Raw genomic sequence first — 25,781 nt, 5'->3', positions numbered from 1 at the left:
CGTTACTTAGTAATTGGTCTGTTTACATTTCCTGTGTCTTCATGATTTAGTTTGTATGTTTCTAGGAATTTATCCATTTCTTTAAGGTTGCTCAATTTGTTGGGATATTATTTGTAGTAATCTTCTATGATTCTTTGTATATCTATGGTTTCAATTGTAAGGTCTCCTCTTTCATTTCTGATTTTATTTATTTAAGACTTATCTCTTTTTCTTCTTCTTTTTCTTTTCCTTTCCTTGCTGAATCTAGGTAAAGGTTTGTTAATTTTACCTTTCCAAAGAATCAGCTTTTAGTTTCACTGATCTTTTCTATAGTCTTTTAGTCTCCATTTCATTTGTTTCTGTTCTAATACTTCTTATTTCCTTTCTTCTACTAACTTTGGGTTTCATTTCTTTCTTCTTTTTATAGTTTCTTAAGGTATAAAGTTAGGTTATTTGAGATTTTTTTTCTCCTTTTTTTGAGGGAGGCATTAATTGCTATGAACTTCCCTCTTAGAACTGATTTTTCTGAACCCTATAAATTTTGGTAAGTTACATTTTCATTTTTCTTTGTCTCATTGTATTTTTTTATTTCTCTTTTTATTTTTTTCTTTGATCCATTATTTATTCAGTACCATGTTGTTTAATCTCCACATATTTGTGAATTTTCAAGTTTTTGTCAAATCATTATGGTTGGAAAATTGCTTGATATGATTCCAGTTGTCCTAAATTTGTTAAGACTTATTTTATGTCTTAACATATTATCTGTCTTGTAAAATGTTCCATGTGCACTTGAGAGGAATGTGTACTCTGTTGTTTTTGTATGAAAATTCTGTAAGTACCCATTAAGTCCATCTGGTCTAATCTGTTGTTTAAGGTGATGTTTCCTTATTGATTTTCTGCCTAGATGACCTAAGAATTTATATAAGTGGGGTAGTAAAGTTCCTTACTATTATTGTCTTGTTGTTTATTTCTGTCATTAGGTCTGTTAATATTTTATTTATATATTTAGTTTGTCTTATGTTGGGTGCCTAAATATTTACAAATGTTATATCCTTATTGGATTGACTTCTTTATTATTATGTAACATCCTTCTTTGTCTCTAACTATAGTCTTTGTTTTAAAGTCTATTATGTCTGATGTAAGTATAGTTATTCCAGTTTTATTTTGATTCCCTTTGGTATGGAATATCTTTTTCTATCCCCTCACTTTCTATCTGTATGTGACTTTACATCTGAAGTGTGTCTCTTACAGGCATCATATAGATGGGTCTTGCTTTTTGCTTTTGTTTTTAATACATTCAGGCATTTTACATCTTTTGATTGGTGAATTTAGTCCATTCACATTTCAAGTAATTATTGATAAGTTCGCCTTTACTGCTATTTTGTTAATTATCTACTAGTTGTTTTTGTAGTACCTATTTGTTCATTTCTTCTCTTGTTTACTATCTTTGTGGTTTGATGACTTTCTCTGATGGAATGTTTATATTCCCTTCTCATTATCTTTTGTGTATTGACTATAGGTCTTTACTTTGTAGTTACCATGAGGCTTGCTTTTAACAAATTATATATAACAGTCTACTTTAAGTTGATAGCAACTAAGTTTGATCCCATTCCAAAGCTCAACTTATTCCCCTCCCCACCCCACCCTGTGTTTTGTATTTTTAAGGGCACATTACCTTTTAGTAACGGATTTTTGTAATAAAATAATATTTTCCCACTGTTATAGCCAATTTTTTTAAACTTAGTTGTATACCCTTCATTGAGATATTTCTATTAAATAAATAGGATTATGAGATATACTGCTGAATTGAAGGAAATGTTTCTAAAAACGTAGAAAACAAATTACTTTTAGATCAGTATTCTAATTCCAATCAGTGATATGTACTAATAGAGTGATTCAAAATCACTAGCACTGGGGCACCCGGGTGGCTCATACCCCCTGCTCAGTGGGGGATCTGCTTCTCCCCCTCCCCCTGCCCCTTCTCCCACTCACTCTCTCTGTCTCAGTATTTCTCTCTCTCTCTCCCTCTCTCAAATAAATCTTTAAAAAAAATTTTCAAAGATTTTATTTCCCTACTAGACAGAGAGAGGAGAGAGAGTGAAAGCACAAGTGAGCACAAGCAGGGAGAGTGGCAGAGGGAGAAACAGACTCCCTGCTTAGCAGAGAACCATATGTGGGACTAGATCCCAAGACCCTGGGATCATGACCAGATCTGAAGGCAGACGCTGAACTAACTGAGCCACACGGGTGCCCCAACATTTAAAATCTTAAAAAACAAAACAAAACAAAAAACAAAAAACCTAGTACTTTTTGTGAGACCATGATAACCTTCACATAAATAAAATCTTGCAATACATATGAAGCATATAAATAGCAGAACTGCAAAAGAGTTTTCCAAATCAGAGTAGAACTTCTATTTGCAAAGAGCCATCTCAAATATTATAGGTAATTTCTATTACAGTGTTGCCTTACCAAAACAAAACGAAATGGAAATCTTATATTCTCAGTATCTGCTTCTGTGAACTTCAGGAATATCAGAGAGAATTCTCACAACTGTGACTTATATAATAAGAAATATGGAATTTTGATCAAGTATCCCTGCCCTGCATTGATTTTTCCTTGTCTGGGGCAGTATAAGAAAGTTCAGTTATTCATTTATTCACAATATGCAACATGCAACTATTATGTGAAATAGCAAACATGGCACTAGCCCTTTACATAAATTTATTTAAGACCTGGCCTGACTGTAAAGAATTCACAGTACCAATTCATAGCTTTGGTCAGAAAGTAGTAACTGCTGGAGAAACTGAAAAGGCAGACTACCAAGTAGCATAAAATCCGGAGAGAGAAGAAAAAACTTCATAGCAACTTAGTGGTATCAGTTCAGAATTCATTAACTTATCAAAAAATATCTGTGTTTACTCCTATTTACTGGGACCATGGTTTCTAGTAGCTAATCAAATTATTTGATCTGTGCCAGTGGATTAATTGAGAAGACACCACTTTTTTACCATTTGCTCTTTTTAAAAAGTAGTATCTTGACAACAAGGAAAAACTTTAATAATGAGCCACTCAGACATGTATATACATATACATGTATACATATATAATATATATATATAATATAGAGCACGGATATCTATACTCATGTGCCATTTATGTGCCATATATATGCACATATATAATGTGCATGATATATGTGTATATATATACACACACATATATATGTATATACACATACATATAAATATACATGTATATACATATACATATATACATATATAATATAGAGCATGGATATCTATACTCATGTGCCATTTATGTGCCATATATATATAATATGCATTATATAAATGCCATTTATGTAAAATGGCATTTCTGAGCAATAAACATAGATTAGCACTTGAGACCTTATTAGAAAAATGAATAAAGGAAATCTAAATTAAACAAAAGGTCTATATCTTGTGTTTTCATTCAAAAACAAAGAATATATACTTTTATTGCAAATAACCTTTTAAATTCTATCTATTCTAAGTTTTATTATGGTGACTATAACATCAAGTAACAGCTATGTGCATTAATTATTCTTCCTGTAGGTAAGGTAAGGTGTTTCCTATAGGTAAGCACAGATTCATGAGACACGTATTCACTGCAATACAAATACATGCCAAGAGAAAGAGACATCCAAAGGGGAGAAAGGTACTAAGAGATGTAGAGGCTACAAAAAACACATTAAATAAAAATCATCAGATTAAATAAGCACACATTTCAATATTATGTTTTGTGAAGTCAGATATACATTTCAATAATTGCCTTTAATAATTATTCATGAATGAATTATTAATTAACTCTCTAGACTAAAAATATCATTCCACACTTGCCAAATATCATTCTCTCATATAGAAAGCTAAAACCTTTTGCATCATTAATACTTCTGTAAAGTGTTAGAATTTGATCTAATTATAACTAGTGCTTGGCTTGTTAGAACATTTCCACATCACAAATTGCTACATTCAGATTCATGAATGGATATAATGTACAGATAAAATATTGTCAATGAATTATTTTTCAAAGAGCCTTCTAATAAAATTTTATGTGTATTGATGTGAGAGTTTGTATGGAAGTCTATGCAATTGACAGCTAAAAGAAAAGTGGTCAGCGATTTTCTTTTTAATCTCTCCTTAGAACACTATATTATTCTCAGAATCTGGGCCTTTGTTAATATGTTCTGATTTAGGGGTATAAAATCCCCTTAACCTGCAGAGAACATAGATCCTCAAATAATAAGATAAGTTTTATTTGTTTGTTTGTTTTTTCCATTCTTACTTGCTGAAAATGAATTCAGAGTCATGTATCTATTAGGCAATAGGACAACATATTTAAAGGCTAATGTGTAGTGATAATTGCCCACCAAAAATAAAAAATTATCCAAATCTAGTTAGAAATAATTTCTGTGCATTTATTTTCTCTAGTTTACTTATTATACATTTACTTCTCTTGTTAGTGATACAATTTTTATAATGTGTGTATCAAATCATCAGATTTTATCGACTTTTCTGATAAGCTTCATAGGATGGACAGAAACTAGATCCACTTTGGTCTTTGGACTTACAGTGTAGAGAATATTTCTTGATTAGGTAACAAGACAGAGTATATAATTTTTTAATGATGAATTCAAATATATCACCCTATTTGTAGTTATGCTTTGAAATGAGTCTGTCATCAGGTGAACTCTTAATTCACCTCATAATGGTATTTCTTAAATGTGATGAGATAGCAAGAAATATTCATTCAGAGGAAAAAGTATAAGAATGAATTATGAAATAGAGTTGGAGTTCTGTGGGTAAATTAAGTCTTTATTCAACACAACAGGTTTCAAAGTTTCCTCTCCCATCTCTCAGAATTATACCTACTCAGAACCGGAAGGACTCCAGAGAAGATAGACGGCAGCTCTATTGGCTGATGCATTAATAACCTCAAAAACGTGTGAGACACATGGTCATCTAGTAGTTTCCTAAAGAATTTGTGGAGAGGTCATTAGCCTATTGCAATTTCAGGAAATCCTTTTTTGTTTTGTTTTGTTTTGTTTTTTTATATTATATGTTTTTTTTGTTATACATAGCATATATTATTTTTGTCTTTTTCCTCTACAATATTCTTTCCTCAACCTTAAGTCAAGCCACTAATTCAACTAATACTTTTTTAAAAATTTTATACTGGGTGACATTTCAACACAAAACTCTATGTCTGTAATTTCTCTCCATCATACAAAATGCATAAATGTAGACTATAAAATGTGCCCCAAATTCCATTCGTAAGAGATTTCCACCATTTATAGATGCTCATACATTCCCCTGCTCCCCCCAAAATGTATTCTTTGTTCTACAACTTGCTATTTTTCCTATCTTAAAGGAAATCTTACCTTTTCCTCCCTCTCTCCCTTCCTCTCTATGTTCAATTAGCCAACAAACCTTTCCTTTTCAAAGTAGAACTAGAATTCTTTTGTACAGTTCCATAATATTAAAATGTATAAGTATACTTTCATTTATTTAACCATTTACTCAGGGATGAGGTTTTGGTTGTTTCCAAATCTTCACTATAACCCAACATTTCTCATACAAATGTTTTTGCCCAGTGTATAATTTTTTTTTCTATGGCATAAGTTCCTACAAATTAAATAAGAGAGCAAAATAATGTGTTTTTTACAAAATACATATATTGATACCCTGCCTTCCAAAATGATGTTATCAATTACAGTGCTAGATATATATGAGCAGGTGTCAAAATCTTCACTCTGATTCTCCAAAAGGGTCATTCAATTAAGACTTTAAAATCCTATCAAATGGATTAAATATAATGCCATCTTTTGTCAAAAAATAAAGACTTTTATTTCACTAGTTATATTTGTTTACAGTGATAATGACTTAACAGGGTATTTTGATATCAGCTCCCAGTTTCTGTTTTACTCAGCCAGTAAGAGCTCCTGCAAAATCTGGTGAAATCAGAGTAAAGAGAAGTAAAGAGACAACTTTACTTCTGAGTTTTGTGTCCAACTTCACTCTTCTCCTACGCTGTCTACTCCTGACCAATGCTTACACTTTTTACTTCCAGAGGTTTGGTAATTTTTAAACTAAATCTTAATATCTATTTTAGTAACTTCTTAAAACTGTCTTCATATGATGCATTCTAGTTTTTTATATTTTAATTGTTTAAAAAGTTTTATTGATTTAGAGAGGGGGGTAGAGGGAGAGAGGAAGAGGGAGAAAATAGGTAACATTTCTTCTAACAAACTAGGTAAAATTTTGGATTTGATCATGCATCATTTCTATATCTCTACTTTTAACACATTCTATTTATATAATCTCTTTAGGGACCAGTGCCCCTCTCCACACTAGAGTGATACCTTAGGGAGGTACGTCCTTTCCTTTTATGAGTAAAAATTTGACCTTGTACTACCTGGTCCTTGTATGTTCTGCTATAGAGTAGCACAGAAAATCTTCTTTGGCAGGTTAACCATTCTCTATTCTGTACGTGAGACATTTGTTTTATTCTTGAAGTCAAGGAAATTGAGTTATTTCCCTGTGATCACAGAATTATGTAACACATTACATTATATGAAGATACAAATAACTACTTTTACTGTAAAAAATCATTTTCACTAACCTACAAGATGTCAAATTGCCAAAGTAATGTTTTGCACAGATAATCTTCAGAGATCACATAATACGTGCACTATATTTCCAGTGAAACACCCACTCTTTAAGTTACACCACGCACTGTCATGCTTAAAATACAAAGGCAAGTACAAAATAAATAAAATGCATTTAATGTAAAAAGCATGCAGGTCACGTCACATCTTTCCCAAAGCAGATGTATCTGCATTTCTTTAGTTGTTGGTTATTAATATTTCATTAATTTTCAAGCAACTGCAAATTCCCCTTGAGATATCATTAATAAAATACCATCCAAATCAGCAAGATTATAGTCAAAGTAGCCAAACTACAGAACCCATTTAATTGCCTAGAAATTTTAAGAGTGCTGAGCACTTGCTTTAATTTAAAGAACTGAATAATCTGATGCTTTGATGATTACAAAGGGTCTTTAAGCTTTCTCTGTTTTGTTGGTAATTTTAATTATTCCTCATACTTTTTCGACTTAGATGCATTCCTTTAGTTGCCCTTTCAGAATAATAATGAGGAAATTTTGCAAAAAAACAACACATGAGTACATAAATACTTTTGAAATAAACTTAAGAGTGGGAAAAAAATATACAAGCACTTAACATTCATAGTATCAGCCTTTTTCCTCTCACTTTCCCCAGAGACACATAAAATTTTTGATCAAGGAATATAGTCAACAAATTAACAGCATTAAATTTTGTCAAAATATTAAAGTTTCCTGAACTGCTCAGGTCCTCCACCCTCTCTAAGAACACCAATTTTGCTGATTCTAAGTAATTCCTTGCATACATGAGTAGACATTTTGGGTTTAGATGTTAAAGCAATTTTTAAATTGTCTCTAACACTATCCCACATATGGCCATGCTCCTAATCACAGAGTCATTAAAAGAATGACAAGGCAGAGAAGGAAAATGAAACACATTTTTACCATTTTTTTTATATGCGTATGCATACTGGAGCCCTGCTCACTTGGATGTTCTATCAAATTACATAGACAAATTAATTATTTTTAATTCATAAATACTTTTCCCTCCTCAACATGCTGTTTTTCTGGAAAAATCTTAAAGTCACCATGCTCAGCAAAAGAAACTAGTCACACAAGTGTGCATATGAGACTACCTTTAAGTGAATATCAAGAAGAGGAAAAATGTGTCTACGTTGATAGAATTTAAATAGTGGCTACTAAACAGACTAGAGGTATTGGGTAGGTACCTCCTATACTGGAGGTATAGGTATTGACTGGAAAGAGGCATGATCTAACTTTCTGGAGGTGTTATAAGTGCCTTTATATCAATATAAATATAAATGTAAATATATAAAACTTTACACAAGATTGGTGTATTTTCTTTTATGAAATTTATAATTCATTTGTAAATTTAAAACTTAATTTTAAAATTTAAAACTCAATTTTTTAAAGATTTTATTTATTTATTTATATGAGAAAGAGAGCACAAGCAGGGGAGAGGGGCAGAGAGAGAGGGACAAGCAGACTCCCTGCTGAGCAGGTTGCCATAGCAGAGCTCTATCCCAGGACCCTGGGACTCTATCCCAGGGCACTTTCAGCAGCTCATGACTTGAGCTGAAAGCAGACATTTAACCAACTGAGCCAGCCAGGCACTCCTAGAAATCAGTTTTAAAAATCATGTTACAATGCCAGGAAGAAATACTGAAAACAAGTTCAAATAAAAGAAAAATTTCGATAAACTTTTGTATCCATTTTTTTCTTTCTGATTCTACTGTTTTAAGTTCCATTTATTCCACAACTTAACCATTGAAAAGCCTACTGAGGCGAAGGCTCATAATTTGTTCTCCTTGAGTTTTATATTTGTTAACCTCTATTTACTAATGGCATGATGGTTGGAGTTCAAGCAGCCTTATTGGACTGACAGGATTTATGTGCTGAGGATGAAGGAGTAACTAGGTAGAACTGTAGGGTCATAATGCTCATAGAACCATATCAGCTCTAAAATAACTATCTCCAGATTTCCTTTACTTAAGAGAAATACAGTTCTATCTTATTTGAGCCACAGTTCATTTATGGGCTTTTTTTTTTTTTTTTTTGTCACTGTTAGCTGAGCCTCATATAAATTAATTATTATACTTTATATATACACTTTTGTTCTATCAACTCTTTTCACTATAATTCAGCATTAAAGGGTAACATTGAAGTTTTTCTAAGAATATATTAGATCGTGTTCCCTCCTCTACTAGAATTCCTTCTTCTCATTTCAGAGATATTATTATTATTCCAGGCATAATAATATTCCTATTATTAAGCAATCATAAAACAAAAGAGAATGCAAAACCTAATTCTGGATTTCTAAATGAAATGCCAACGTGTATAGGAAATGAAAACCTGAAGCTAAATAAAATAAATAAATAAATATTCTTTTTTGGGGGGGTTATGAAATAATATTTGATATTTGTATTTGTACTGTATTTCTGAATTTACTAAATTTATTACATTTAGAATACATCATTGCAGTAGCTCAAATGAACGACTTTTTCAAAAACTAAACTAAAACCTTCTGTGGTTTTCAAATTCTAACGTCTCTTCAAATTTAAACCTAAAGACAGATCCATCAGTGACAGTAACAAATCCAAATTTGCTACTTCTCTTCTAACCATTCCTCATCACTCTGAATGAACTAAGGAAAGGAAAAAGAAATTATAACCTAAGACTTAGAAAGAGAATTCTGTCAGTTGTGAGTAACATTTGAAACCATAGAAAACACTGAAAATAGGAGTGTTGAAAATACAATAGTATTGAAAAACTAGTAAAATGCAATTGCTTTCACATTGTGGCAGAACTCACAAAAAAATGCAGAAATCAAAAGTTCTTTTATCAGATAAAAAAACTAATCTCAAAAATTCCATTAATAATAAATGTGGAGATTTACAGTTTGGGGAAAATATCAAGTTAGCAGAGAAAAAGGAAATCAGATAATAGTGTTGATAAAATTATTTATTTTGTAAGTATGTATCCTTGCACCATTTAAAACAACACAAGATAAACGATTAAATAATAAAAACAAAAATAGTAATAGAAGGATGTAGAGAAAAATAATTCTGTAACTTTTGAATTGAGACAGTCTTATTTTACCAAATAATAAAAAGAAAACCAGCATTTATTAAGTGCTTAATTATAACAGGCACTCTTCTAAGTGATTTTGCACCTGTTGATTTATGTGTGCTCCTTCAACCTCTCTGAGAAAGGATATATGATATGTGATAGGTACAGACCTAATGCAAAGACAGATTGAGTAGTGCTGAATTCTGGGGCTGATATCTGAACTCAAGGTCATAGATTCTGTGCTCTTAGCTACATTTTTTTACCCTTAGTCACTACGGTATAATGCACAGAAATAACTATCTAACACATAACACATTTCTCTACTGAAAAAGACACCATACAAAAGTTCAGTTCTACCAGGAATAATATTTGCAGCATATATGATAGCAGATCAATAAACTTAAGGAACTTTCATAACTCAGTAAGTAAATAAATAAATACGTTATAGAAGAAGTAAAAGACATAAATAAGCAGTTCTTAATGAATAACAACCAAATAAAATATTTAACTTCACTGATTACCAAATAATTACAAAATTAAGCATGTCAAGATATGCTATTTTTCATCTACTACATTGGTGTTGAAATGGTTGTTATTACCATTTTCACCAGGGTGTGGCAAGACAGGCACTCTGATATACTGTGTTAGAAGGACAAATTTATAAAAATTTTTGAAGGACAATATGTATCTGTTTAAAATGTGTATAACTTCTTTGTGGTGAGACTGCCCTTTTAAGATTTTGGCCTAATTTTATAAAAGGAAAAATGAATTTGACCAGTGAACTTCGCAGGTGTCGTATTTGTAAAAGTGAAAAATCAGAAATTAGTTAAGAGTATATCTACTAGGGATTATTTAATTAAAATATAGCACATTTCCACAATGGTATGTCATTCAATCATATAAATCATACAAAAAGAGAACATATAAATTTATAATACAAATATGCAAAGATGTCCATGGTATCTAGTAAACAAAAAAATTTATCACACAGTACTATGGATTAAATGGTTCTATTAATGTTATATATATTTATATGTCTGCTTTTATTTATTTATTTAAGATTTTATTTTTTTGAGAGAGAGAGGGCATGAGCTGGGGAAGGAGCCGGGGGAGGAGCTGCGGAGCGTGGAGACAGGGAGGTGTGGGAAGCAGGCTCCCAGCTGAGGAGGGCCATGGACATGGAGTTCAATCCCAGGACTCCGGGATCATGACCTAAGCCTAAGACAGACGCCTAACCAACTGAGCCATCCAGGCACCCCAATATGTTGCTTTATAAAGTCAGGACTTCGCAAGAAAGTTTCATCATTGATTGACTCTGAGTCGGGTAAGATGTCAGGAGATGGGGATGAGGGTGGGAAGACAGAAGAGCTATCCTTCCATTTACTTATGACTAGACTGCTCTGCTTTTACAAAAGCATTACCAAAAACAGTGAAAATATTTTCATCTTAAGAAAAAAGACTAGGGGCGCCTGGGTGGCTCAGTGGGTTAAGCCTCTGTCTTCAGCTCAGGTCATGAACTCAGGGTCTTGGGATTGAGCCCCGCGTCTGGCTCTCTGCTCAGCGGGAGCCTGCTTCCCCCTCTCTCTGCCTGCCTCTCGGCCTACTTGTGATCTCTGACTGTCAAATGAATAAATAAAATCTTAATGAAAAAATAAAAAAATAAAAAAATAAAAAAAAAATTAGAAAAAGAAAAAAGACTAAAAATCTTCCTTCCACGATACTCTTCCTTCCTTCTTCCTGACATTCATTTCACTCAGCATCTAAATCTGATTCATAATGGAGGTTCACCAGAATTACTATATTTCTGGATCAAGACTTCATTCTTATACCCAAGACAGTGTTGTTTTCTTCTCTTCCTAGAATGTTTCATCTTTCTAATTCTGCCTATCAAAAATTAGGTAATTGTAGGTATTTCTCAAAATGCTACTTAAGTCATAAACTTACTTTTGTTCCTGTTTTTCCATTCAAAAGAGAAAAAAAAAGAACTACTAGAGACCTTACCACAATATGGTATGTATTATACATACCACAAAGACCACAAAATGGCATGTATTATACACAGCATATATATATGTATATATATATATTTTTCCCACCCTCTAGTAAGCTATAGGCTGTCAATGGCAGAGTCTTCCATATCTTCTTATCCTTCTACCATGTGTGGTCCTCAAATGGGTAGGTAGCAGATGCCCATAAAAGGTTCACTGCATTGTTTGATTGACTATATAAAGACATTGCTCAATGTTAAATAAGAGGGAAATAGATGTGACTGTATTATCAATTACTGAAACAGTTAATTTATCTACAGTAAAGTTGCCCTCATTTCTTTGAGAAAATGGGTATTAAAATTACTTACATAAAAACTAAAGGCACAGCAATGCTCTTAATAGTTAAATTTAAGATAAACAATGCCCTAGGGAGATTATTCAGTGTTTATAAGTATTAATAATAGTTATATATATAATACATTAGTGTATGATAGTATAATTGTCTTTATTATTACTAAAATTCTTGTCAAGCCAACAAGGTAGAGAATCTGAAATTCTTAAAACTATTGAACTGTAGCCACCTGACTTCAGGTCAGCGCTCATACTTCCTATACTCAAGTATCGATTTTAACAACTGAAGAGATTGACAGAAAACTGAATCAGCATTTATGCAATTTATCTTCCTATCACTTACACCATATTTATTACCTAATACCTTATCTCCATGTTGGATTGTAATACATGCTAATCATTCTTTTGCCCCCAGCCAAAAAAAAAAAAAAAAAAAAAAAAAAAAAAGAAGAAGAAGAAAGAAAAATACTATTCTTTTAAAAGCTGTAAGATTTCCTGGTGCCTTCTATACATTATAGAAAATCTCAACGTGCTTTCACTTAACAAGTGACAATTCAGCCTATTTACATAATTCTGTTGATGGGGACTCACTCCCTGGTAAGGTCTCTAACTCAAATCTTATATAGCATTAAATAGAGGAAATTAGTTCAAAATTGAAACTGAAATATATCTCCTTACAATTTCTACTTATTGGCTCTAAATTCTGCCTTCTGTAATAACAAAATATAAATATAAATGCTTTTCAATATTAGAGCTTTGTCTATTACAAGTTTCTCAGTTCCCTTTCACTCTATTTTTATCAAGTGCTTGCTTCTAGTACCAGCTTACCCTGGATACCTGACACCTGTAACCTTCCTATTTATCTCTTCTGCTCACATATTCTTCCCGTTTCGGCTTATTTCTAAGAACTTAAGCTGGTGTTATTTTTTCCCTTTTTAATCAATTCCCTTCTTTCTCTCTAGTTTTAATATTGTAATAGCTACCCTGTGTTCTGAAACTTAGCATATCTATTTGTCTCTCCAATCCCTAATTCTCCTGCCTAGTTTTCCTGGAACCCTGACTATGAAAGTATGCTCTCAGAATCTATTTCCTACTTTTGCTCTATCATCATATAGTAAATGCTTACTTTTGGCTCTTGTCCAATCTAAGTTTCTGACCTCTAAATCCAGATTATAAACCCAGAACCTTCTTCCCAAAGGGTGATCTTGCAGCGCTTGGGTGGCTCAGTCTGTTAAGCATCTGCCTTTGGCTCAGGTCATAATCCCAAGGTCCTGGGATAGAGCCCCGCATCGGGCTCCCTGCTCAGCGGAAAGCCTGCTTCTCCCTCTCCCACCTGCCCTGCTTTTGTTCCCTTTCTTGCTGTCTCTGTCAAATAAATAAATAAAATCTTAAAAAAAAAAAAAAAGCCAGAAGGGTGATCTTGCCCGAGGGAACCTCCAGATATCAGTAATGTCTGCCTAACCAAATTTTCTAAATGTGTCTATTTTCAAGATACATAAAATTTATAGGACTTCACTATCCTTCTGCTAGTAATATCCAGAGCCTGAGGTTTCCCTCTTCTTGATCTGTTCCATCTCATCAACCCAGTTTTGCAACCACCAGTTAATACCTACAGATGTTACAGTGAAGACCATAACCTTCTGCTTCCTCCTCTCTCTCATTCTCTGCCTGCCTCTCTGCCTACTTGTGATCTCTGTCAAATAAATAAATAAAATCTTAAAAAAAAAAAGGTAACCATAATACTACATCTCTCTCTTTCTTTCTCCTGCTATGTAAGACAAACTCTAGAAAAAAAAAAAAAAAAACCTAGACATCATTAGAATAAAATTAGAATAACAATAATAGTGTTACCTTATTTCTTTTTCCAAAAAAGAAGAAATATATATATATATATGAACAAAATGAATAAGGGAAATAGATTAACCTTACTTTATAAATATCAATTCAGACAATAGATTGAATATATAATTTTAGAACTGTATTGAATTCTCCTTAATCTTTTAAAAAATGATCACTATATATATAGCTTTTTTACTGAAAATCTATTTAAAATTAAAACTCTTTCAAAGGCAATGAGGCCCAAAACAGCTCTTCAATTTCAAGCTGGCCATAATCTTCCCAGGAAGGCCCAACTACAAATTATAATATGTTATGACAAATAAAAGAAAAATGAAACTCATGTATTATACCAGCAAGAGGCCAAAGGTTAACATTTCCCCTCCCAGGCCTGAAAGGAATTCAATAAATGAATCTCTGAAGCTTTCATCAGAAAAGCTGGATCTTTAGTGAGAGCAAAGAAAATCTATTCTGAAGTTGAACCCATTAAAGAAAGCAGATACAACAAAGAATAATGGAAGATCTGTAGAGAAAATAAAGAAACTACTGCTCTGATTTCATTAAGTCTGCAGTGAGTTTCATCAGCTTCAGGCACCCTTACACAGGAAGCAGCATTAGGTCAAAAATGGTTCTTAATGAAATGTCTTTAAGTTTCATGTCAGTACTCTAACATTGAAATTTATCTTTCAGTATTGTAAAGAAAGGTAAATTATAGAGAACAAATTATGTGCCAGTTAGAAGAATCTAATGATGGGAGAATTAAATCTGATTAATACATTTTCTATAAATTGAATATTTTAATGAGTTCAAATTATATAAAGCAGAGAAGACAAACTAGGTGAAAACATGTTTCTAGTTTTACTGCAAAGAGCAATGAATTCTTCCTTAGATGCTGTCTTCTTAGGCATTTACTTTCTGTTCCTTCATTCTGAAATTCATTCCCTGCAGGTATCTGTATGTCTTTTCCCTTGCTTTTTCCAGTCTTAATTCAAATATACCCTTTTAATCAGACTTTACTTTTCGATACTACCTAAAATTATGAACCCCACCCAAACAGTTCCTATATCTTTCCTGACATGTTTCTTACCCCTTATATCCCTCTCTCTGCACTGAAATATTCCACAAGAGTAGGATTTTTTTTTTCATTTTCCTTACACCAGTATATTCTCAACAACAAAATATTATGTAGCACATGGAAGACACTCAATAGGAATTTGTTGATATAAATACAAATGAGAAAATAATCCTAGAAAATAATCACATTAAATTAACTAGAAATTCAAGAAGTTCAGAAGGAGAAATAAACATGAACTCACTGATTTTTTTTTTTTTAAGGAGTATGAAGTTTCCTCAAAAAATTAAAAAAAAATTAAAAAAAAAAGAACTACTATATGATGCAGCAATGCCACTGCTAGCTATTTATCCAAAGAAAACAAAAACATTAATTCAAAAATATATGCCTCTTGTGTCTGTGTTCATCTTCATAAGTTCAATGAGGTATTTCTCACTACTACATTACTACATGCTTCTACATCATTACTACATGCAATTCCATTTTTATTCTATTTTTATTTATGTAGGTGAAATTCACTACATTAACTTCACGAAAACAATGATGAGCTATGATGCACAGACTGAAGAAAAACAAATCTGCTAAAGGGGTTTAAATCTTTTGGCATGACTGACTTACAGTCCAAGGTAATGACAGCCTTATTTAATGACACTGAAGTTCTGTTGGCAATTCTGCAATCGTCATAGAAAACTGGAGTTAGAGTGTAATACCAAGACTGAGTAAATGCTACTTCCATTTTCAAAAGGGATGGGAATAAGTCATATTTCACAACCTGCATCACTGGATAACAGAGTAAGATGGATTATTTAAGGAGTCATTTGAGGACACAGAGAAAAAGAAATAGTAATTGCTAGTATCTAACATAATTTCTGTAAAAATTAGTCAAATCAGACTAACTTCAACTGCCTAATTGCTAAGTTAGTATATCAAAGATATTTAGTAAAATTTTGCAAGGCATAAGAAAATAAAGGATCAGTTCATTCCAATGACATATGTGATCACTAACCCTGTTTCCCTTACTACTGGACTCACAATGAGATTACATTTCCCAGTCTCCTTACAGTTAGGTGGGACCACGTGACTAAGTTCTGGCCAAATGAATGTGAGCTGGAAGTGATGCACCCTGCTCTCAGACTAATTCTAACACATAATCGAGACCTATTTTCCAAACTCTCCCACCAATTTATGATACTTAAACAATGATTTCTTTCTTTCTTACATTATCAATTATTCCCTCTCATAACTCTTAGCACATCAGCACACAAATATAGTAGTTCCTATATTAATATTCCATCTCCTCAATATCACATGTCTCTCTAGATTTGTCTCTATTGCTCTGCTCCCTTTGTATCACAATTTCACTATAGAATAATTATACTCACTATCTGCCCTGTGATCCTTTGATTGTCTGTTGAACGTATTCCCTTTCTTTTTTTTATATTTATTTATTTATTTTAGAGGAGAGAAAGGGAGAAAGAGAGAGAGCACATTCAGTGGGGGAGGGGGCAGAGGGAGAGGGAGAGAGAGTCTTAAGCAGATTCTGTGCTGAGCACAGGGCCCCACAGAAAGCTCAATCTCATGATCCTGAGATCACAACCTGAGCCTAGACCAAGCGTTGGGCACTTAATCAACTGCTCCACCCAGGCACCCAATGTTGAGCTTATTCCAATCAATTTTTACACTTGCCATAAAACAACTCTTACTAGCATCACCAATGATCCATTGCTTAGTCCATGGGCTATTATTTTCTTTCCAGTCTCATCCTACTTGATCTCTCATAAATAGTTGACATATTTGCCTAGTCTTTATTTGACTTTCAAGCACTAATCTCTTGTTCTCCTCATACCTACCTCACTAGCCACTCATTTAGTTTCCTTTAGGGTTCCACCTCACCTCTCTGTTGTAGGCATGCACAAGGTCAATCATTAGATTCCTTTTCTCCACACTAACATATGGGTCCTCATCAAGTTCATGTCTTCGAATGACAACTACACACAGCTGACTGAAGATGCAGATGTCTAGCCCAGATCTTTCACTGCTTCCTGAGTGATTTTGTCTAACAGGCATCTCAAGTTTAAAAGTCTGAAGCTGAATTCCTGGTTCTCCTCTCCAAATGTGAGCCTAATCAATCTCTTTGGTAATTGATAAATTCATTCTTCCAGGTATAAGAAGAAAGAAAGAAAAAAAGAAAGAAAGAAAGAAAGAAAGAAAGAAACATTACACATAATCCTCTTTGACTATACTCTTCCACACTTTATAGTTAGTCTATCAGCAAATCTTTTTCCTTCAGAATGTAGTTGCAGGGAACCTGGGTGGCTCAGTGGGTTAAAGCTTCTGCCTTCAGCTCAGGTCATGATCTCAGGGTCCTGGGATCGAGCCCCGCATCAGGCTCTCTGCTCCTAGGCAGGGAACCTGCTTCCCTTCCTCTCTCTCTGCCTGCCTCTCTGCCTAATTGTGGTCTCTGTCAAATAAATAAATAAAATCTCACAAAACAAACTGAGGGTTGCTGGGGGGAGGGGGTTTGGGAGAAGGGGGTGGGATTATGGACATTGGGGAGGGTATGTGCTTTGGTGAGTGCTGTGAAGTGTGTAAACCTGGTGATTCACAGACCTGTACCCCTGGGGATAAAAATATATGTTTATAAAAAAAAAATTTTTTTAAATCTTTTTTTTTTAAAGATTTTATTTATTTATTTGAGAGAGACAGTGAGAGAGAGCATGAGCGAGGAGAAGTCAGAGGTCAGAGAGAGAAGCAGACTTCCCGCGGAGCTGGGAGCCTGATGCAGGACTCGATCCAGAGACCCCGGGATCATAACCTGAGCCCAAGGCAGTCGTCCAACCAACTGAGCCACCCAGGCGTCCCTAAATAAATAAAATCTTAAAAAAAAAAATGTAGTTGCTATTATCCTGGTCCAAGTTTTCCCTCATCTTTTGTCTTTTACTATTGCAATGTTTCTAACTGGTTTCCTTATTTCTACCTTTTGTATCTGAATTCTGTCATTCACACAGAAGTACAGGTAATCTATCTAAGAATTTTTAACTTTAAAAGGCACTTCTGTGGCTCAGTTGGTTAAACATCTGACTGTTGAACTCAGGGTTGTGAGTTCAAGCCCTGCATTGGGCTCCAGGTGGAGTGAGAAGCCTACTTAAAAAAAAAAAATCATAATCTTAAGAGATTGTATAATAATATATCCAGAATTGTTCTTTTAAATGACACTCATATAATACATATCACTTTCCTAAACTTCATATATATGTAAATATATATATAAATATATGTATTAAATAGATATATATAACTATTTTATCAATTTTTGACAATATGAAAAAGATGGCTTAATATGTTACATTAAATTAAAAAAGTTTGGACTGAATTACTTTTTAGAACAATTTTTGAAAAGACATTTTTCAACAGCAATTAACATACCAGTGGATTTGCTCTTTGAAGTCATAATCCCATTACAATTTACAATCTTATTTATTTGGCCTTATTAACAAAATATACAGAATTAATTTGCTTAGCCAAATCTGCCAACCTGCTAGAACACTATCTTGAGGAATTAGCAATAATTTAAATAGTGAAAATTCTTCAGCAATGTATATTGTATGCCCTGTAACTATATTCTCTTTATATTGTATAAATTATAATATTTATATATATACAAAATATACTTGACATTATCAAAACATCATCTAAGTTTAAAACTCCTTAATGCAATTAAGATAGCATTAAAAACATAAAAGAACAAATATAAAGAAAAAATTACATGAGCTCACACTCTAAATAGTATGTTTTACCACAGTCTTACAAAAACATACATGTACACACTTATTTTTAAGCTAATACAGATTTAATTTCATGAACGTATTCCCCTATTTATCATGTTAAATCACTCTAAGAACAAATTATTCCTAGCTGCTGCTAGAGGGTCATAGATATTTGGCTAAGTAGAAATATAAATAAATTAAACAATAGCAATGTACCATTATAATGATGTACATGAAGGACTATTTTCATCTGGTTGATCATAAAGCATATTTAAGAAAACAAACTCCATAATTAAAGGATTCCTCACAAAGTGAAAAATTAGAAGCAAGTATATGGAAACAGATCTGCAAAATTTGGCCCATTTCTTTTTCCCATGCTATCTATCTCCTCTGAATTAGACCCAGAGAGATATCTTTCCTTGCCCTTATTCCAATGTAAAAATGATGGAAAGGATCCTCTTTTCCTTGTCTGACTCAACCCTGGTCTTTAAAAATGCCTTTTATCTATGATTTTTTTTTCTAACAGGCATAATAAACTTTTAAATGGAGAGGTCATATTAGCACCTTCTAATATATAGTAGCTTTCAAAGGCTTAAAAAAAAAGTTATAAACTTTATTTCTATTTTCCTTTAAACTGAATTATGTCTTTATGTTTTCAATGTGATATTGCTGATCTTTCATCTACCTCAAGTTTTCTGGGTGAAAGTTTTTAATATAAGGTAGTTTTATCATTTTGATAAGAAAAAAACCTCCATAAAGACAATGACTGGATTAATGACTGAATTAAACATGTTATTTCATTGGCATTTCTTTTATACTTAATTTGTGTCTTTTTAGCACAAAAGAATTAGGAAATTACCTGACGTTCACTGCCATAAATGATATCATAAAGGCATAATAAATTTTCTTCCAGTGTCTATACATTATAAATATAAGTTACTATGTATCTGACAAAAGCAATTTGTATAAAAGTATTTCTAAAACTATCTGACATCTATTCAAAAAGCATTTTCTGCACTTACATTAGGAGGGCCATAGAAATTTGCTAACCTTTCATGACACAGTGACTTAAAAATTTTTACCATTTGACTCTTTTGTAATTCTAAGAGCAAACTGCTCTCTAACATTTTCAGGATCATTAAATTAAAAATGATAAGGAAAGAAAATCATTACCTAATTTATATTTCTCTTCTAATGGGAATAGAATTAGTAATTACTTTTGTCAGTGAAACATCCTGTAGTCAGTCACTTGTGTCGAAATCACAAGCCTATCATTCAAGGTATGGGGCCTACTGACCTTAAATTACAAACTCATAATGTATTTATAGACCGGTATTAACACAGGAGACAGCATCTTTAAGCTTAACCATCCAACCTATTATTCTCAAATTTCCTTTTCCCATGCAACATTTACTTTTTCTTATTTTTAACTTTTTATGGACTTAAACCACATTTGGTCTAATACCTTATATATCATACCACTGGATAAATATTTACTAAATTATTATGTGAATCTGGCCATTTGAAAAGAGATGAGAAGCAAAACAAAGCTTGTATATTCAAGACCTACTCAAAACTCACAAATGGAAGTTCTAATGATCAGCCATTACAAATGAAAGTTTCATCTGTCAGAGGACAATTTATAAGCACCCAAGAAATTAATTCCTTTTGTGTTTCACCTTTTGTCTTTGTTAAAATAACTATAGAATCTATGGTGTGAAATTTTTTAAGCTACCTTCATTTTATCTACCTATTTCCTTAATGGGATTAGTGATCTAACTGCCTTCTTAAGGTCATATGTCTTTTATTTCAGTTCTAAAATCATATTTTAAATTTAGATAATGTACGGATCAGTAACATTTTGTATGACATTTATTACATTTTTCCTATTAAAAGATGAAATGAAGAGCAAGTTAGCAGACTGTTATCCTTGAAATTATGAAAGCAACCACAAAGCAGTTTATAGAATTTTTTAAATGATATAGTTTTGCCAAAAAGACCTTCAAATTGCACATTATGGTTTTTTATAGTATTTAAATTTGATTAAGAAATTGTATCTCCATTGACATGGATTGTTATCATTTATTTGTTGTAGAATAAATTTTTAGGAAAGGCTTAAGACCAGAACCCTATTTATCTCCAGGATTCCTTAATAGAAAAGGCAATATCTCAGGTAATGTATGAAAAATCATTGTTTATTTTTTTGAATTATAGATCGCTATACCCCTAAAGATAGTAATAGGATACAACTCAAGTGGTTATTGTGTCAAGCCCAATATTTTTGTTTTTCTTGACAACCAATCAAGTCACTATATTATTGGTGAAAAATTACTCCCTATTATTAGGTAAACAGAAATGCAAATTTAACCAAACTTATTAACTTATAATGTCTATCTCAAGTAAGATTCTTGAGCCCATACAACCATAGTATAATCTTAACAGCAGCAGCAGCAGCAGACAAGGTGCCCTATGCCTATTATTACAGAAGGGGCTGCTCTCTACACACTAATCTAAGGCCTGAACTTTCCATCACAGGCAGTATTCCAAATATAAACACCCAAGGGCATCCTGAAGCCTAAACTGATTTCTAAACACAGGGCTCATTTAAGAAAGAGAACTTCAAAAAAGTTAGGGGCTCTTATATTCTTAATTAGAAATTCTCCTCATATTAGCTGGGATTTCAGAGTACATCAACACAGAGAAAGCAGTTGTTCCCACATCTTAAAATAGAACAGATTGAACATTTAACCTTTCTGCTACCCAGTCAGGGTCTAATGACTATTTTATGTTTAAACACACACACACACACACACACACACACACTCTCTCTCTCTCTCTCTCTCTCTCTCACTCACACATACACACATGCCTTTCTCCTAATATAATAAAACATAGATGGAAGTAAAACAAGCTCTCTGAAAGTCTAAAATTAGAGAAAAACGTATTTGCAGGAATATAAAAGAATGATGTCTACTAGCCAAACTCAGATTTTGTATTGAAACGTCAGTTTTGCAAAGTAACTCTATTTTAAGTGATTATCCTTTCGTAATGGATTTAGTGACTCTTTAGATTATTCATGATGAGGGATAATTATATTTTCTAATCCTGGTGTTATATTTAGCAACTTACTAAGGCTTTATAGAGGACATGAACTCTTAGAGCTCTCGGAATGACTGTGTCTCCCCAAGATTTGTCACATGTTCACTGTTTATAAGTAACCTCATTTATTTCCTAGATACTGCCAATGGCTCCTCCTAGCAATATAAATACCCATTACTGACGTTTAATCAGCAGGATTGCCTTAAATGTACTGACATTTTCTATTTTCTTAAGAAATATTTATAGGTCTATTACTTCTTCCATTTTAAAGTTATACATTAGAATTCAAGAATATCTTTCAAGCCAATATCTCAAACCTGAATTGGAATGACTAAAGGATAGCCAAGTCTTTATATATGATGTGATCATATTTACCCCTTCCACTGTGAATGGGGTGCGGAAATCACTGGTTATTAAAAATCAATCAAGCAGCTCAGTTTGGTTTCTGCAAATATTATAGACTCAAATATTTCTTTGTTTTGAAATAAATTTGGACTTCTTTAATATTTTTCTTTCATTTGGGCAAGCAAATGGGTAGAACTGATGAACAATAAAACGGGCTGCTCTAACAGGATGGAAGGATCGCGTTCTTGAGGCTTAACCCCAAGGGATGCGCCTTATGCTCTTCTCTTTGCTGGCCTTGTGACCTTGAGTGATTCACTGAGCTATCTTTAAACTCATTTTATTCACCTCTTAGAGTTTTTGCTCTCTTTTTATAGAGATTACGTTCTGTAAATGGGCACTTTCTTTGATAGAGAAGAGACCGTTTGGTAAGTAGATACATCAGCTCCTGTCTGGGAGCATGACAGGTGCATGGTGTTAAACCGTGTGTGGGCGCTGATCCTGGCAGGAGTAGTGAGTGACCTGCTATTGGAGCTCACGGAGGGAAGCTGAAGAAGCACTCCAAATATCCTTCTGCAAGCATTACCCACCTGGGGAAGTTTCTCATCCAATGACTGCCGAAGGATAACTGTCAAACTGTACTTTTCACCGTGGCCTTCTCACCACTTGCACAATGTTTATCCCATATCAAGATGCCATCTGTGGCGTTTTCCCACGTCATCGTCTCAGAGGTTGAAGGTATCGCGCATAACGGGAGTATTTATTACTATGAACACATCTGGCATTTTTGGAATTGTCAAAGAAAACTGACAGCTCCTGTAGCCTAATAATTTTTTTCTACATTTTATCGCCCTTGATATTAAAACTCCAGTTGATATGGGCACTTGTAAAGGTGAATGCAGGATCCTGTATCAAAGAGCATCCTTCACAAAGGCAAGGGAAAAAGAAGAGTTCTTAATTTATATGTGCATTTTTTTTCTCTTTACAGAAATGCAACCCTTTGGAAATGGATATATAGGTACAGAATATTGTGTGGCTCTATTAGAAGTTATGTACCACCTCAGTTTTTTGGTTATAATTTTTGTTAAGTTTTGGAATTTGCAAAATTGATTTTTTTAAATTAGAAAGCTTTATCATCTTCCAAATTCATATACATACCATTCCCTCACTCCTCTTCAGTATTATTTTGCTTATTTGGATGTTTAATTTTTTTTTTTAAGATTCTATTTGCTTATTTGGCAAAGATCACAAGTAGGCAGTGCAGTAGGCAGAGAGAGAGGCAGAAGCAGGTGCCCTGCTGAGCAGAGAGCCTGATGCAGGGCTCATTCAATCCCAGGACCCTGAGATCATAACCTGAGCCGAAGGCAAAGGCTTAACCCACTGGGCCACCCAAGTGCCCTTATTTGCAGGTTTAGTTTAAATGTCTAATGTGTCTTTGTTCAACAATATATGCTTCTTTGAGGGCAGAAATTGGAATGTGTTTTTCCCTGTGCCCCATAGGGATTTCCCCTTATCTTACAAAAGCAGTCAATAAGTGTTTATTCAATTATAAATAAAAAGAAATTGTTTCTAATGGAAAGGTTTAATGGCATTTTAAGAGGTTTTTTTTTTTTTCTTTCTTTCGAACACTAAACATTTCAGCAAATAAATAACAAACAAACATTTCTACTTTCTGCAGTTAGTTCTGGTGAGAGACTTTAGTCCTTATTTCACATCAGATAATACTGCATGAAGTATTTATTGATATCTAAAAGCTGACATAATAAGTGATTATAAAATCATAATAAGTGATTATAAAAATAATTTAAGTACAATACTATTTTAAAGTATCTGTTTTATATATGCAAAAGAGAAAAAGCTATTAAATCTTCTAAATTTTCTACTAAATTTTCTAAATTAAAGTTTGACTTCTTTCTTCCATCTCTTTCTGCAAATACCTTTGAATACCTGTTACAAACCAAGTGTTGGAAAACAGATTTACTTCATTAATAAATAAAATCTCAAAATTGAGTAATTTTCCTTTTATGTATTATCAGACTATTATGGGCCAAATTTTTCCAGATATTGTGGAAAAGAACCTGAATGCCTTTTTCAGCAATTGTAAATTATAGAGTTAGATACTTTAATCAATAATAATAATGCAGCTAGAAATAAGAACAACAAAGAGAAACAACTCCTTTTAAAACCAATTCAGAGATTTTAAGTGGTTTTAAACTATATTTAAAATCAATTATTTTTTATTATTTAAAATATACCTTAACTACTGGTTTTTAGGAAAATAAGATATTTAACTCAGTGAAACTAATTTTCTTTGTAACTTCAATCCACACACCATATTTTATTGAAATAATATTTTAAAAATAATTCAATTAAAGTGTCTTTCAGAACACTTTATCTATAACCCTGCTATTACATTTTCTGCTCTCCTCTCTCACTGTTTATTACAATAACTCACAAGTCTCTTTTCCTCCAAATCCCCTGCAATTTTCCCTCACTTCATTCTGATCAGATTCTTGAGTGCAAGATGAATGTTATCACCCACAGTTCCAAGAGCTATTTGAATAGGTTTGCAATAACTAACCATTATATGATTAATTAAAATAATAAAAATAAGCTTTATATTTCCAACTTTATTTTAAAATGGTTAATTAAACATATTGAATGAAGATACATCTTAATGTCCCATAGTAGGTGGTCAAATTTGATCAGCTTGGATTAATTCCTGGAAAGTGATCTTAGGGGCCAAAAAAAAAAAAAAAAAAAAAAAAAGGGATCTGGATAAAATGTAAAATTCCAATTCCAGACAAATAAGTTGCAACAGAGATCCCATTTTCAAAGAAAGGTCAATTAATTGGTGTCAAATACATGAAATACCACGTTCTGTGACTTTCATTCATGTGTGGAAATGTAGTTGGTTTTCTAATATCCTTCATATACTTGAATAAATAATTTGAGTTTCATCCATAGTTCCTATTGAAATGGGTACTCAGTAGGTGACTCACTTCATTTAAAAAAAAAAGAAAAAGAGAAAAGAAAAAAAACTCAATACAGAACATGATATTTTATCCATCTGTAGCACTAATTTAATTTTTCTCCTAAACAACATATTGATCAGAAAAAAAATAGTTTGTGTTAAAAATATCTTTCTTTTGCTCTGCAGCACTAATCACATAAAATGAAAAAAGAAAACAGCACCTTTACTTAAAGTTCATCTCTTGGTTGTATGGAGGACCAGGTTTAACAAGAAAAGAAACACACCTGCCAATATAACCCAGAGACCTGTTTTTCATTATACCAAACAGATTTTAAATTGCTAAAACTGAAAGTTAGTTGGAGAATAAAATGACAGCACATCAAATTATTAGCTAAATATAGTTCTATAGGAAGAATATTCTAAAGAGAAGATGGGTTGTTTAAAGATAAAGGAACATGAGGGTCAGCCATTGATGTCAAAGGCAAACAAATACCATTCCAAGTATCCCAGATAATATGCACTAATAGTGGGTTTTAGCTGGATTCAGGCTGATGCAGGTGCATGTTCAGCAGCTGCAGAGGCTGCACACACACACACACACATACACACACACACACACA

At 32.8% G+C, this 25,781-nt stretch overlaps 1 protein-coding gene across 1 annotated transcript in view; it reads right to left on the bottom strand.

The window, feature by feature from the left end:
- ERBB4 (erb-b2 receptor tyrosine kinase 4) overlaps positions 1–25,781 on the bottom strand; it is a 1,180,328-nt gene that overhangs the window by 474,830 nt on the left and 679,717 nt on the right. The window lies entirely within an intron of this gene.

This window comes from Mustela lutreola, chromosome 3, assembly GCF_030435805.1.
Source record: "Mustela lutreola isolate mMusLut2 chromosome 3, mMusLut2.pri, whole genome shotgun sequence".
Classification (NCBI taxonomy): Eukaryota; Metazoa; Chordata; class Mammalia; order Carnivora; family Mustelidae; genus Mustela; species Mustela lutreola.
This window is presented reverse-complemented; position numbering and strand designations above follow the sequence as displayed.